The 12,983-nt window shown below is 44.5% G+C and overlaps 1 protein-coding gene across 6 annotated transcripts in view; it reads right to left on the reverse strand.

The window, feature by feature from the left end:
- ST3GAL3 (ST3 beta-galactoside alpha-2,3-sialyltransferase 3) overlaps window positions 1-12,983 on the reverse strand; it is a 193,162-nt gene that overhangs the window by 169,903 nt on the left and 10,276 nt on the right. The window lies entirely within an intron of this gene.

A 12,983-nucleotide genomic window follows, 5' to 3' on the forward strand; every position in this document is an offset into this window, starting at 1 on the left:
TTTTATAGCAGCAATGTCCACAATAGCCAAACTGTGGAAAGAGCTCAGATGTCCATCTACAGAGGAATGGATAAAGAAGATGTGATACATATATAAAATAAAATACTATGCAGCCATCAAAAAATGAAACCTTGCCATCTGCAATGATGTGGATGGACCTAGAAGGTATTATGCTGAGCAAAATAAGTTAGTCAAAGAAAGACAATTATCACATGGTTTCACTCATATGAAGAATATAAGAAACAGTGCAGAGGAACATAGGGGAAGGGTGGGAAAACTAAATGGGAAGAAATCAGAGAGGGAGACAAACCATGAGGGACTCTTAACTACAGGAAACAAACTGAGGGTTGCTGGAGGGGAGGGGAGTGGAGGGATGGGGTTACTGACAGGCATCAAGGAGGGCACATGATGTGATGAGCACTGGGTGTTATATGCAACTGATGGATTACTCAACTCTACGTCTGAGACTAATGATGTCGTATATGTTGGCTAATTGAATTTAAATTTTTAAAAAAGAAGGTAAAATCAACAGCTTCTTAAAAACTATGCAAACAACACCGAGGAGAAGATGTAAGGGGAAGGATTCCACTCATGATGGCAATAAAATCTATAAAATATCTAAAAATAAACAGGAGGAAATGGGCAAGATTTTTACTAACGGACATAAGAGACCTGAATAAATAAAGACACATAAGTGAGAAGTTTCAATATTGGAAATATGTCAGTTCTCTATAACTCCAGTCTGACTCGTCAAAACCCATGGTTTTGTGTGTGTGTTTAACTTAAATCCAAGTTAATCTGAAGACTTCATGCCCAAGAAGAGCCCAGAAATTTCTTTAAATAAAAAATAATGAGATGAGGATATGCCTCACCAGATATCAAAACCAACTCAAAGCTGTAATCCTTAAGATCGATGGGCACTGGCGCAGGAAAAGACAAAAAGGTCAGTAGAGCAGAGTCTACAAATGAGCTCTCAGAAGAGACAGACAGAGATACACACACACACACGCACATAAAAATGAATTTACCTTATCTGTCTATACATGAGTTTATTCTATGATAAGCACATAAATTTCATAATGAAAAACAAAACCACGATAGGATACACAGCTAACTGCTGATGTGGTTAACTGCAGGGAACAGGATGAAACAATGGGAAGTGCTTTTTCCTTTATATCCTCCTAAGTTAAAGTTATTTGTTGTAAGTCACAAGCCTTACCTCTAAAATTTTTTTAAGATTTATTTATTTGAGGGAGAGAGAGCGAGCGAGCGCATGAGGGGCAGAGGGAGAGGGAGAGAGAATCTTAAGCAGATTCCACACTTAACGCAGAGCCTGATGTGGAACTTGACCTTACGACCCTGAGATCATGACCTGAGCAGACACTTAACCGACTGAGCTACCCAGGCGCCCCACACTCCATGATTTTTTAATATTAAAAAAATATATATCAAACAACACATTGTGGAAATGGAAACTGGTGGACTCGTTCAGGAGCAACTGGACAACAGCTACTGAAATTTACAACAGTCATGCCCCTCGACCCAGCGTTTCCATTTCGGTGACTTCTTCCAACAGCAACATTCCAACAAATACTTTACAAGATGTGTACCTGAATGTTCATTAGCAACACTCATTTTAAGAACAAAATACTGGGAAAAAATTCAAATGTCCATCAATAGGGAACCAAATAGATGAATTATGGTACGTCTACACAGTGACATCCAGATCAGTGGGGGTCGTGGCAGGAAAACAGATGGCACACGCAGAGGAATTAACCAAAGGAAATGAATCATGGGGGTTTTTATAGCTATGTGATTAGAGTTAAAGGAACCAACCAGGGGGCGGTGAAGCACCTGGGGACTCTCCACTGTAGGAAGCCACGTCTGCCTTTGAGGCAACAGAGCAGGAGATGGAAGGGTGTCCCTGGAAAAGAGAGGCTGGCCATCAGGAGCGTTGCTGTGGAGGGCACAGTGGCTCCTGGAGCCCCAGCAAGGGGCGGAGGTGAGTAAGAAATGCTCTGACTTCTCTCAGCACTCACCCTCTGATCCCTCAGTGTCTTTTATCAGCTGATTCCAACGGGAAGCCAGAAGGCAAGGAAGCGGAGATGATGCCGTTCTTCAAAGTCAGACACCAGCACAGAGGACACAAGGTGGGTAGTGATCAATGAAGGCAGGAGAACAACAAGGATAAAGTATGATGTACCAGCCAGACAGAATGGTGCACAGCTGTCTGTCCTGACATGGGGAAAAATGTCTAGTCTATACTGCTAAATGGAAAAAAAAAAAAAAAAAAAAACGAGTTGTAGATTAGTAACGAATGTGTACGTATGGCCACATACTGGTCACAAACAAGGGCGACAGGAATACTGAAAACTAAGGTTCCATATTCAGTCCATAGTTAATATGCACCAAACTGTAGACAATGGCTACCTCCGAAAAGTGGAGGGGGTTGTTTTTCACAATCTTCTTATTAGTGTATTTATTTTTAATTTTTATTTTTATATTTATGCACATAACAAACATAGAAAGTTTTCAAATTGAAAGAGAAATTAGAGACTTGCAGTTCCAGCAACACAAAGGACACTGTATCCCATCTGGTGCTTCCAATGGTAACAAATTTAAGCTGTAAGCAGCCTTTTGGAAAGCCTTTCCTCTCAGCAGGCAGCTGGTCCCAGGCCCACCCCCTCCTTCCTGTCCTGAAGGCAGCTATGACAACCTGAGCTGCCGTGGTCATGACCAAGACCTAAAGCTCCAGCAGACATAAAACCATGGGTCAGTCCACAGATTTAACCCATGCACTCAGCAAACAGCACAGTGAGAAGGCTGAACCAGTCTGCTACTTTACTTCTATCTTTTCCATTACAGAAAAGGCTCTTCCAGATCCTTTTCCAAAGAGGAACCCAAAGAGGAAACCAATTTCCAAAAGTGGAGAGCATACAAAGAACCAAGTAAGAGCTTAAAATAAGTCAAAACCTTCAACACCAGGAAAAGAACAATTCAAGACTCGGCAAGAGATAAACTTTCAAACTCGCTGCTAGGACAAAAGCTTGAGGCTGTAGGGGGAACAGGTCTCACACTTGGCCTGGTGGTGGGAAGGGCTGGGCCATGTCTAACGAAATCACACGTGCTTTTGCCCTTTAACCCAATAATCTCACTTTTAAGAAACTATCCCAAGGGCGCCAGGGTGGCCCCGTCCGTTGAGCGTTCTACTCGTGACTCTGGCTGAGGTCATGATCTCAGGGTGCTGGGATGGAGTCCTATACTGGGCTCTGTGCTCCACGCAGAGTCTGCTTGAGATTCTTTCTCTCCCTCCCCTCTGCCCCTCCCCCTGCTCACTCTCCCTCTTGCTCTTTCTCCCTCTCTCTAAAATAAATACTTTCTTTTTAAAAAAAGAAACTATCCCAGAGACACATGGATAAAAATTCAAAATGACTTGTGCACATGGCTATTCACTGCAGCACTATTTGTGATATGAGAGAGTAAGTCCTTCAATAGGGGTTGAATAAGCTAAGGTATATACCCCCAGAATAGAGGGTGATGCAGCCAAAAGGCATGTGCTCTCTCCCGGTCCTCCTTTCTGAATAATCTAATCTAAAAGTCATCAAGCCTTGGGCACCAATCAAGGCAGGCATGCCTATGTGGAATGAAGAGAGGTGTGGGGCATCAGGCCATTATGAAGGGTCCTGGGGGCGTGGGAACCCGCAATACTGGAATTGACCGAGTAAGTAAATGTACTGAGGCACACAAGAGCTGGACTTCTCAATGACAGAAAAGGGAGTTGCAAATAGGAAAAGGGAAAAACCAGAATAAATGTGGGGAGTTGTACTCAAGTTGAAGGGATGGGTGTTGAGTGGATGGGTTTTGGTAAATAAAGATACAAAAATATGAGAAAAGACAGTGTGTGTGCCTTTGTGTGATACTTGCATACGTTCCCTCGCTGTGGTCACTGACGAGGGCCTAGCAGCAGGCATGCCCCAATTCCAAGGAGCACATCTGGCACCTGGAGCTTGGTTTTTAAATACGAATCTCCCTAATGGGAACCAGGGATCCCTGGAAGAATGGCTGATTGCACAACTGAGGCAAAGGAGGCACAAACAAGCCAAGGCTGGGCTTTTTCGTGGTGCCTGGAAGCAAGAAGAGACTCAGAGGGTGAGGCTGTGTCAGAAGGAAAAAGCAGCCAGTGGAGAGGCTCCTAATGGTCAGCTCTGGAACAATTCAGACCACTAATAACAGATTACAACCCACGAAAGAAGAGCCTAATAAATGAGGAGTGGAGAGAACGCTCCCTTAGAGCAGAATGCCAACCGATGAATGCAGAAGGAATAATGTAATCACAAAGTCAGCATTTGGGGACCAGGTCAGTAATAATTCAGCTAAAGACACATCAAAGAATGCTCAAGTTAAGGGGTAGAATTTTGAGAAATGGGGTGTTGTACAGTCTTCAAGTATGCGCCCACCAGATGCTTCTTTTTTTTTTTTTTAAAGATTTTATTTATTTGACAGAGAGAGATCACAAGCAGGCATAGAGGCAGGCAGAGAGAGAGAGAGGAGAAAGCAGGCTCCCCGCCGAGCAGAGAGCCCGATGCGGGGCTCGATCCCAGGACCCTGAGATCACGACCCGAGCCGAAGGCAGCGGCCCAACCCACTGAGCCACCCAGGTGCCCCGATGCTTCTTAATTACAGAGGGGGGGGTGGGGGAGAGGAGCCTGACGACGGAGCCATCCGACAGACCCCGCCATAAACGAGCCATGGGCTCTACGGGAGTTCTCTGTAGTATTTTTGCAACTTTTTTGTAATTACTTCAAATTATTTCAAGAGAAAAAGAAATAAACCAAATGCTCAAATGTTCAAATAAACGTCCAAATGAGAGATGTGGCAGCCACTTAAGATGTAATTTATGAAAAAAAAAAGATGTAATTTATGAAAACACTTTAATGACACGGGGAAACGGTTATGATACACTATTAAATGAAGAAAGAGGGTGGCTGGGTGGCTCAGTGGGTTGGGCCGCTGCCTTCGGCTCAGGTCATGATCTCAGGGTCCTGGGATCGAGTCCCGCATCGGGCTCTCTGCTCAGTGGGGAGCCTGCTTCCCTTCCTCTCTCTCTGCCTGCCTCTCTGCCTACTTGTGATCTCTGTCTGTCAAATAAATAAATAAAATCTTTTAAAAAAAAATGAAGAAAGAGACAAGTAAAAAAGAAGAAAAGAAAAGGACTAGAATAAAACATAAAAACACTAACACTAGATTAATACTTACGATTGTTGGGGCTGTAGGAGCTCACTTGGCCTCCCTGCACAGCCATAAAGAAGCACGAAGGTAAAGAAAACTGCCGTAAGGCCGTCTGGGCCGTCGAGGGAATGCAGCAATCCAGACTCATCCCCTTCCCCTGTATTCATCTTGGGGAAGGAGATGTCCCTCTTCTGTCCAGAGCTGATGCAGCAAACACTAAGAGCTAGGAGTTATGCAGAGCACGGGGGGGCACTAAGACAATCAAACTCATACCCTGCCCTAGAGGGTCACTAAGTCTGCCGCTGACGTCTTAACTGTCAAACCCACTGGACGTGATTATCCTCTAATGCCCTGACCTTCCTGCGGCATCTGGGACTGAGAGAGGACAGCACAGTGGGAGGGCCCTTCCTCTGCCTTCTCTGCCGACCATTGCCAGCTCATCTTTATGGCTCTGTTCAAGTCTTACCTCCCTTGGGAAGCTTTCCTTACTCATAGTCCTATACTCCATGTCTGCTCCCATATCGTCCCATGCCTACCTGCATCACAGTATTTATGAAACATCATGCCCGCTCCTCTGTCTCTGCAAAGGAGGAGTATACCACCTGAAAGCATGATCTCTAACTTAGCTCTGTGAATCACCTGCGCCTACTAGCACAGCGCCCATACATAGCAACACTTGAGAAGTGTGTGTTTAAAGAATAAACTACTGTATTTCTAATTACATGTCCCAATTCCAGACACGATCTAAGCTGTACACATTCCAAAACGTAACATCCTGAAGGCATGACTTGTGTGCGCGTACAGACACATAGCAATGCTGCATGAGGAGAGAAGCCTGGGGTCCTGTGTGAGGCTGTCCTAACATTTCCACTCTGCAGACATCCCTGAAGCAATTTTGCTCCGCTTCTGTGATTTAATTTGCTGTCATTACGCTGACCAGCCCAAACTTGAGCTCTTCCATCCAGATAACGGCTTCTGAGTCCCATGTCCGTCTATTTAGGGAGTAGGGATACTCCACAGTACCATCTAGATGTTGCACAGATGCCCCAAACTTCCTCTTTCTCAAGTAAAAGGCGACACCTTCACAGGGGCTCCTGTCAGAGACCTGGAAGTCATCCTCGACACTACCCTCCTCGCTCTCACCTCCACATACACTCAGTCACCGAGTCCTGTGACCTGCACCTCCGAAATCCTTCTTGAATGCATCCATCCCTCCAACGTCACTGCCACTGTCCCATTTCAAGTCACTCTAACCTTCAGCCTGGGCTCCTACTACAGCTCCCTGGTTAGCCTCCCACTCTCCACACAGCAGCCGATGTGACTTTATCTTACCCCCAGGCTGAAACTTCGCAAATGTCCCGCTATCCTCGGAGTAAGGGCCCAAATCGCTTAACGGGGCCTGTAAGGCTCAGCGTGCTGGGCATGCTCTGGCCCCTGCCCACCTCTTCCCACCTCTTCCCACACCTCTCTCCAGGCCCTACACCTCCCCCAGAGGGGTCCGGTCCACAACACGGCCGCTCTCTCAGTGTTTCCCGGTCCCCTCACTCTCTCCCAAGGTCAGGCTAACGCTGTCCTGACCCTCCCGCAACATCGCACCAACTCCCACTCAGCCTGGAATCCGCAGCTTCCAGGTGAATCCCGCACAGAAGCCTCACCTGTCTCCACACCTCAGGTTAGGCCTCCCTGTTACAAATTCCCACAGCAGCTGCTTATCCTCATCCCAGTTCGCAGGGCACTTAGAATCTTACGCGTATTTACAGTAATTTGTTTAACATTTATATTCGGGCTAATGCAGGCAGGGACCAGCCCATGTTGTTTATCCCTGTATCCCTGGTAGGTCTTTGAGAGTGACCGGCTCACTGACCAACTACTTGGTCAGTTACAGGATGCTCAAAGAAAGGGACCAAAGGTTTATTATGCTAGGTTCTTTTTATTTAGCCATAAAAAGAAAAATCATAGGGGCGCCTGGGTGGCTCAGTGGGTTAAAGCTTCTGCCTTCGGCTCAGGTCATGATCCCAGGGTTTTGGGATCTGAGCCCCACATCGGGCTCTCTGCTCGGCGGGGAGCCTGCTTCCCTTCCTCTCTCTCTGCCTGCCTCTGCCTGCTGTGATCTCTGTCTGTCAAATAAATGAATAAAATTTTTTTTTAAAAATCATATAAAAATTTGAATTCATGGAAAAAAACTGCACCAAACACCTGTCATTTCTAAAACACCCTACAATATGGTTATTTTCTCAACTATACCTGGCAACAATTTTTAGTCTAAAATATCAGAATTTGGGGAGCTTGGGTGGCTCAGTCGTTAAGCATCTGCCTTCAGCTCAGGTCCTGGTCCCAGGGTCCTGGGATCGAGTTCCACATTGGGCTCCCTGCTCAGCGGGGAGCCTGCTTCTCCCTCAGCCTGCCACTCCCCCTGCTTGTGTTCCCTCTCTCGCTGTCTCTCTCTCTCTGTCAAATAAATAAATAAAAATCTTTAAAAATAAATAAAAGAAAATAAGATGTCAGAATTTTGCTGACCTTCAAATATCAGCCATACTGGATATAAACTCAGGTATGACAAAGGTATGCAGGGCGCCTGGGTGGCTCAGTTGGTTAAGTGACTGCCTTCGGCTCAGGTCATGATCCTGGAGTCCCGGGATCGAGTCCCACATCAGGCTCCCAGCTCCACGGGGAGTCTGCTTTTCCCTCTGACCTTCTCCTCGCTCATGCTCTCTCTCACTGTCTCTCTCTCTCTCTCAAATAAATAAATAAAATGTTTAAAAAAAAAAAGACAAAGGTATGCAGAGCAAAAACCACAAAGCATAACTCCTGTGAATATTTTTGAGGCAAACTAATGAGAAGTTATTATATACCATGCTATTTATTATCCAGCTTCCCAAAAAAATTTATTGAAAAGCTCATCAATTTTTTTTTAAAGATTTTTTTATTTATTTATTTGACAGACAGACATCACAAGTAGGCAGAGAGGCAGGCAGAGAGAGAGGAAGGGAAGCAGGCTTCCCGCTGAGCAGAGAGCCCCATGCAGGGCTCGATCCCAGGACCCTGGGATCATGACCTGAGCCAAAGGCAGAGGCTTTAACCCACTGAGCCACCCAGGTGCCCCAAAGCTCATCAATATTTTAACAAACGTTTTTGCTGAATGCACAGCTCCTATTCAGCTGTTACGCACGACTAGGCAGATTTAAGTAGTTAATTAATATGCAATATGTTAAATTATCCTATGCAGAGGAACGTGCATTTTCTAATTGCAAGTTAGTGAGCAGGGTAAGTCAATATTGTAAATATTCATATAGCACTTACTGTGGACCAACCACGGTTCTAAGAGTTTTGAACGATTTAACTCACTGAATCTTCTCACCAATTCTATGAGGTTATCTATCGTTCCCATTACATACAGAAAAAACTGAGGCAGAGAGAGGTTGAATTATCTTGTTTAAGATCACAGAGCTGGCAAATGGCAAAGCCAGGATTCAAATCCCAGTGATCTGGCTTCAGTCACGTAACTTTTTGCATCTGAAGAAGTGCTAGACTAAATCAAAACAGCAATAAAAAGAAATTAGTACAGGAAATCTAATGAGAAATGCTACAACACAGTGGAAGAAAGGAAATGGGACGATTGGGGCAAAACATGGTAGATGAAGATGACAGGACAGAAAAAATGTGGTTACAGAACAGATAAAGATCATTAACAGAGACTATCCTAATCCCACCCACTCCCAACTGGCTCTCTAGAACACGAGCTAACTAAGAGCAGACATGAAAGGGGGAGCTCAGGGAAAAAATACTAAGACAACGCCATTTTTCTAAATAAAGTAAAATTAGCATTCAGGAAGAGTGAACCAAGAAAAATAACACCATCACGGAAATGAAAGCCTCAGCGGTAGCCAACAAAGTGGTCGCTGCTGAAAAGATGGTAAGAGTCATGAAAGCAACCCTGGGGACGGTGGGGACCCGTTGCTGACTCAGGGGGTGGAGTCTGTGGCTCTTGATCTCGGGATTGTGGGTTTGAGCCCCACGTCGGGTGTAGAGTTTACTTTAAAATAACCAAAATTTTTAAAAAGGAAGGAAGGAAGGAAATGAAGGTGGATTAAAAAAAAAACAAGAAAAAATGAAAAAGAATAAGGGCAGCTGGGTGGCTCAGCTGGTTAAGCATCTGCCTTCGGCTCAGGTCATGATCCTCCCTCTCCCTTCCCCTACTCACGCTCACAAGCGCACGCTCTCTCCCACTCAAATAAATAAAATCTTTAAAAAAAAAGGAAAAAAGCAAAAGTGTAAGAGGATTACTAAAACAAATCCAAACAACAAAACAAAAATGTGCAGCAACAGTAGTTATAGGAGATCCAGGGTAAGCATAACTGGTATCTGAAAAAGAGAACCAGGCATATAGAACAGAAAAAGATGTAAAAATGGACTAGAAAGAGCTGGGCTGAGGGCGAGTTGACTCAAAGACACAGTGTCCTGGCTTCTCCAATCACAGCTGCCTAGGGACAAGGATAACCTTGGAACCCCAAAGGGAAGTAAAAAGCTCGGGGGCTGCTGAGATCCCCATGACTCCTGTGTGGGTTACAGGTTTATTGCCTCTCTGCTCCATAGTCACCCCGTTTGCTTGCTCTGTCAAGATGGATCTGAGCCCGGGCATATTTGTGCATATTTTTCTTTGCTGGTTGGCATGATACGAGCTCTATCAGTAGAAGGTGCTGGAGAGCCCATGCTGGAGGAAAATGGGATTTTGTTTCTGGGTTCCAGTATGTTCCTCCGGGTAGACTCCAACAGCACACCTGGCTTCTCCAGTGCCCGGGCATAAACGATGAGCAGCGGCCAATAGCGGCCCTCAGCGCCCAGCCTGGGCAGCTGCATAGCACAGTGCCCTTGGTGAGACCCCTCTGTGCAAAGAGACCCCAGCCCCCAAGAAGGCTGGTTTCCAGCCAATCCCACCATGCAGCATCACAGTAACTCATCGGTGACCCAGTGAGCCATCGTCATGTCCACTGCACCCCAAAGTTTATCTCGGCCTGCACCAGGTGTGGGGTAGACTGGGGAGCTCTTCACTGAGCACTCTCTCTCAGCCCCAGGCCTTATATGTGCTACGCCTAGATTCCTTTGGGGTTCTCTTTACTCCTTTAGAAAAGCTTTATGGAGGTATCCTTCACGTACCATACGATTCAGCCATTCAAAGTAGACATTTCAATGGCTTTTGGTATTTTCACATAGTTGTGCAAACATTACCACAATCAATTTTAGAACATTCCCATTACTCCAAAATGATATCCTGCACCCCTGAGCTGCACCCCCTGCCCAACCTCCCATTCTCTGAGTCCTAAGCAACCATTAATCTACTTTCTGTTCTATAGAATAGGCAAATGTTTATAGGCATGTCACATATATGGAATCATACACTATGTGGTCCTTTGTGACAGGTTCCTTTCACCTAGCCTGAGTGTTTTCAAGGTTCACGTACGTTGTAGCATGGATCAGGGCTGCATTTCTTTTTAGCGCCAAAAAGCATCCCACCATATGAACATAAATTACATTTTACTTATCCAATTATCAGTTGATGGACGTTTGGGTTATTTCTACTTTCTGGAAGAATGATGCTTCCAGGAACACCAATATACAAATTTTTATATGGACATAAATTTTTAATTTCTCTCGGGTACGTACCTAGAGAAGGACTTGGGTACATCTAGGAGTGATATATACCTAGGTCACATGGTAACTCTCTACATTGAACTGTTTGAGGAAATGACAGCTGAGCTATTTCATGTTTCCATCAGCAACATATGAGAATTCTGATTTCTCCACACCTGTGCCAACACTAGTGATTATCTGTCTTTTTGATTATAGCTGTCCTAGTGGGTGTGAACCAAGCAAATGAAACAATATACATATATATTATTATAAATATATAAATTATATATAATATATAAATTACATATAATACATAAACACATATGTGTATATATATAAAAAATGGATCATCAGAGAGGCTGGGGTGAGGGTAAGTGTCTCATTATAGTTTTGCTTCCTATTTCCCCTATGGCTAATGGTGTTGAGCATCCTTTCATGTGCTTCTTTCTTTCCTTTTTTTTTTTTTAAAAGATTTTATTCATTTATCCAACAGACAGAGATCACAAGTAGGCAGAGAGGCAGGCAGAGAGAGAGGGAAGCCGGCTCCCCGCCGAGCAGAGCCCGATGCGGGGCTGGATCCCAGGACCCTGGGATCATGACCTGGGCTGAAGGCAGAGGCTTTAACCCACTGAGCCACTCAGGCGCCCCTCTTTCTTTCCTTCTTACTAGCTGATCTCATGTTACTCCAAATTCTTGTTACAGTTAATAATTCTTACACTAAGTTTACCTGCTAAAAGTACCATGTGGTTTCTCTCTCCTGACTGGACCCAGACTCCTGTAACACAGGTGGTCAGTGACTTTCTAAGTAGAAATTAGATATCCACCCAGGTTATAAAAATAGAAGACAGAAGCGGAAGGCTGAAAAATGTTTTGTCTCTGACTGGATGCTCCCTTCAGAAGCAGCTGAGTAAAAGCCAGGTTGGTGGTGGGAGGTGGGTGCGGAGGGATCCAAGGGAACACAATCTTCAGTTCATCTTTGTTTTTACCCAAAAAATAAACAAGCGAACAAAATGACCCTTTCTGAATAGGAGCTGTTAAGGTTTGGTTTTAAGGGGGTTTTGCTTAATGGTGTCCTGGGGACAAGGTTGCGGTAATGATGTTTTATCTGGAAAAGGTAAATTCTATGTGTAAGATTAAAAATACTGAATGCAATCAGTCTTGAGAAAATTCAACCGGAATGTTTGAAGAGACAACCCTCCTTTGCCTGGGCCAGCTGAGATCAAAGAGTGGAGGCTGGTGTTGAAGGGGGCTGGGAGATGGCCATGTATCCTAAAACACCATAAACTGAAAGCAGTCAGCAACAACACTCACACACGGGCACGCGCGCCAGGGTTCCAGAGACACCAGCAAGCCCGGCCAGCCCCCGGCCCCTGCTGTGTGCGGCGTGTGAGCACAGAACATGGAGCAAAACCATAAAAACAAGTATGGGAATTTAAGAAGTTTAAATTCAAGATACTGTTTCTCTGGTGAACAAGGAAAGAGATGAGAAAAAAATACGTAGGGGAACATTTACTGGAAATGCAACATTCTATTTTTTTAGGCAAAACAAAACAAAACCCTGAAGCAATATGGCATATTAAGACTTAGTGACAGATGTCATTATATTGTTCTGTTGTTGTGAGTTGAAAGTACATCATTAGGAAACGTGGGCCTGCCTGGCTGGCTCAGGGGGTGGATCGTGCCACGTTTGATTTTGGGGTTGTGAGTTAGAGTCCCATGTTGGGTGCAGAGATTACCAAAAATAAACAAACTTAAAAAAAAATAATAAAAATCTGAAAGAAAGAAAAGGAAGAAAGGAAAAAAAAGAAAGAAAGAAGGGGCACCTGGGTGGCTCAATCAGTAAAGCATCAGACTCTTGATCTCAATTTGGGTCTCCAACTCAGGGTTGTGAGTTCAAGCCCTACACTAGGTTTCACGCTGGGCAGAGAGCCTACATAAAATAAAATAAAATAAAATAAAATCTTAAAAAAAAAAAAGATTTCTGGAGTGAAAGGCACAGTTTGCTGACCATTACTGGCAATGGCAAGTATCTGTTAGCAGTATGCTACTTAGCAGATATTCCAAAAGTACTCACACAACTGTCCTTTCAAGGTAAAGAACATGTTTTTTTGTTGTTTTTTTTTTAA

The sequence above is a fragment of the Lutra lutra genome, chromosome 4 (assembly GCF_902655055.1).
Source record: "Lutra lutra chromosome 4, mLutLut1.2, whole genome shotgun sequence".
NCBI lineage: Eukaryota > Metazoa > Chordata > Mammalia > Carnivora > Mustelidae > Lutra > Lutra lutra.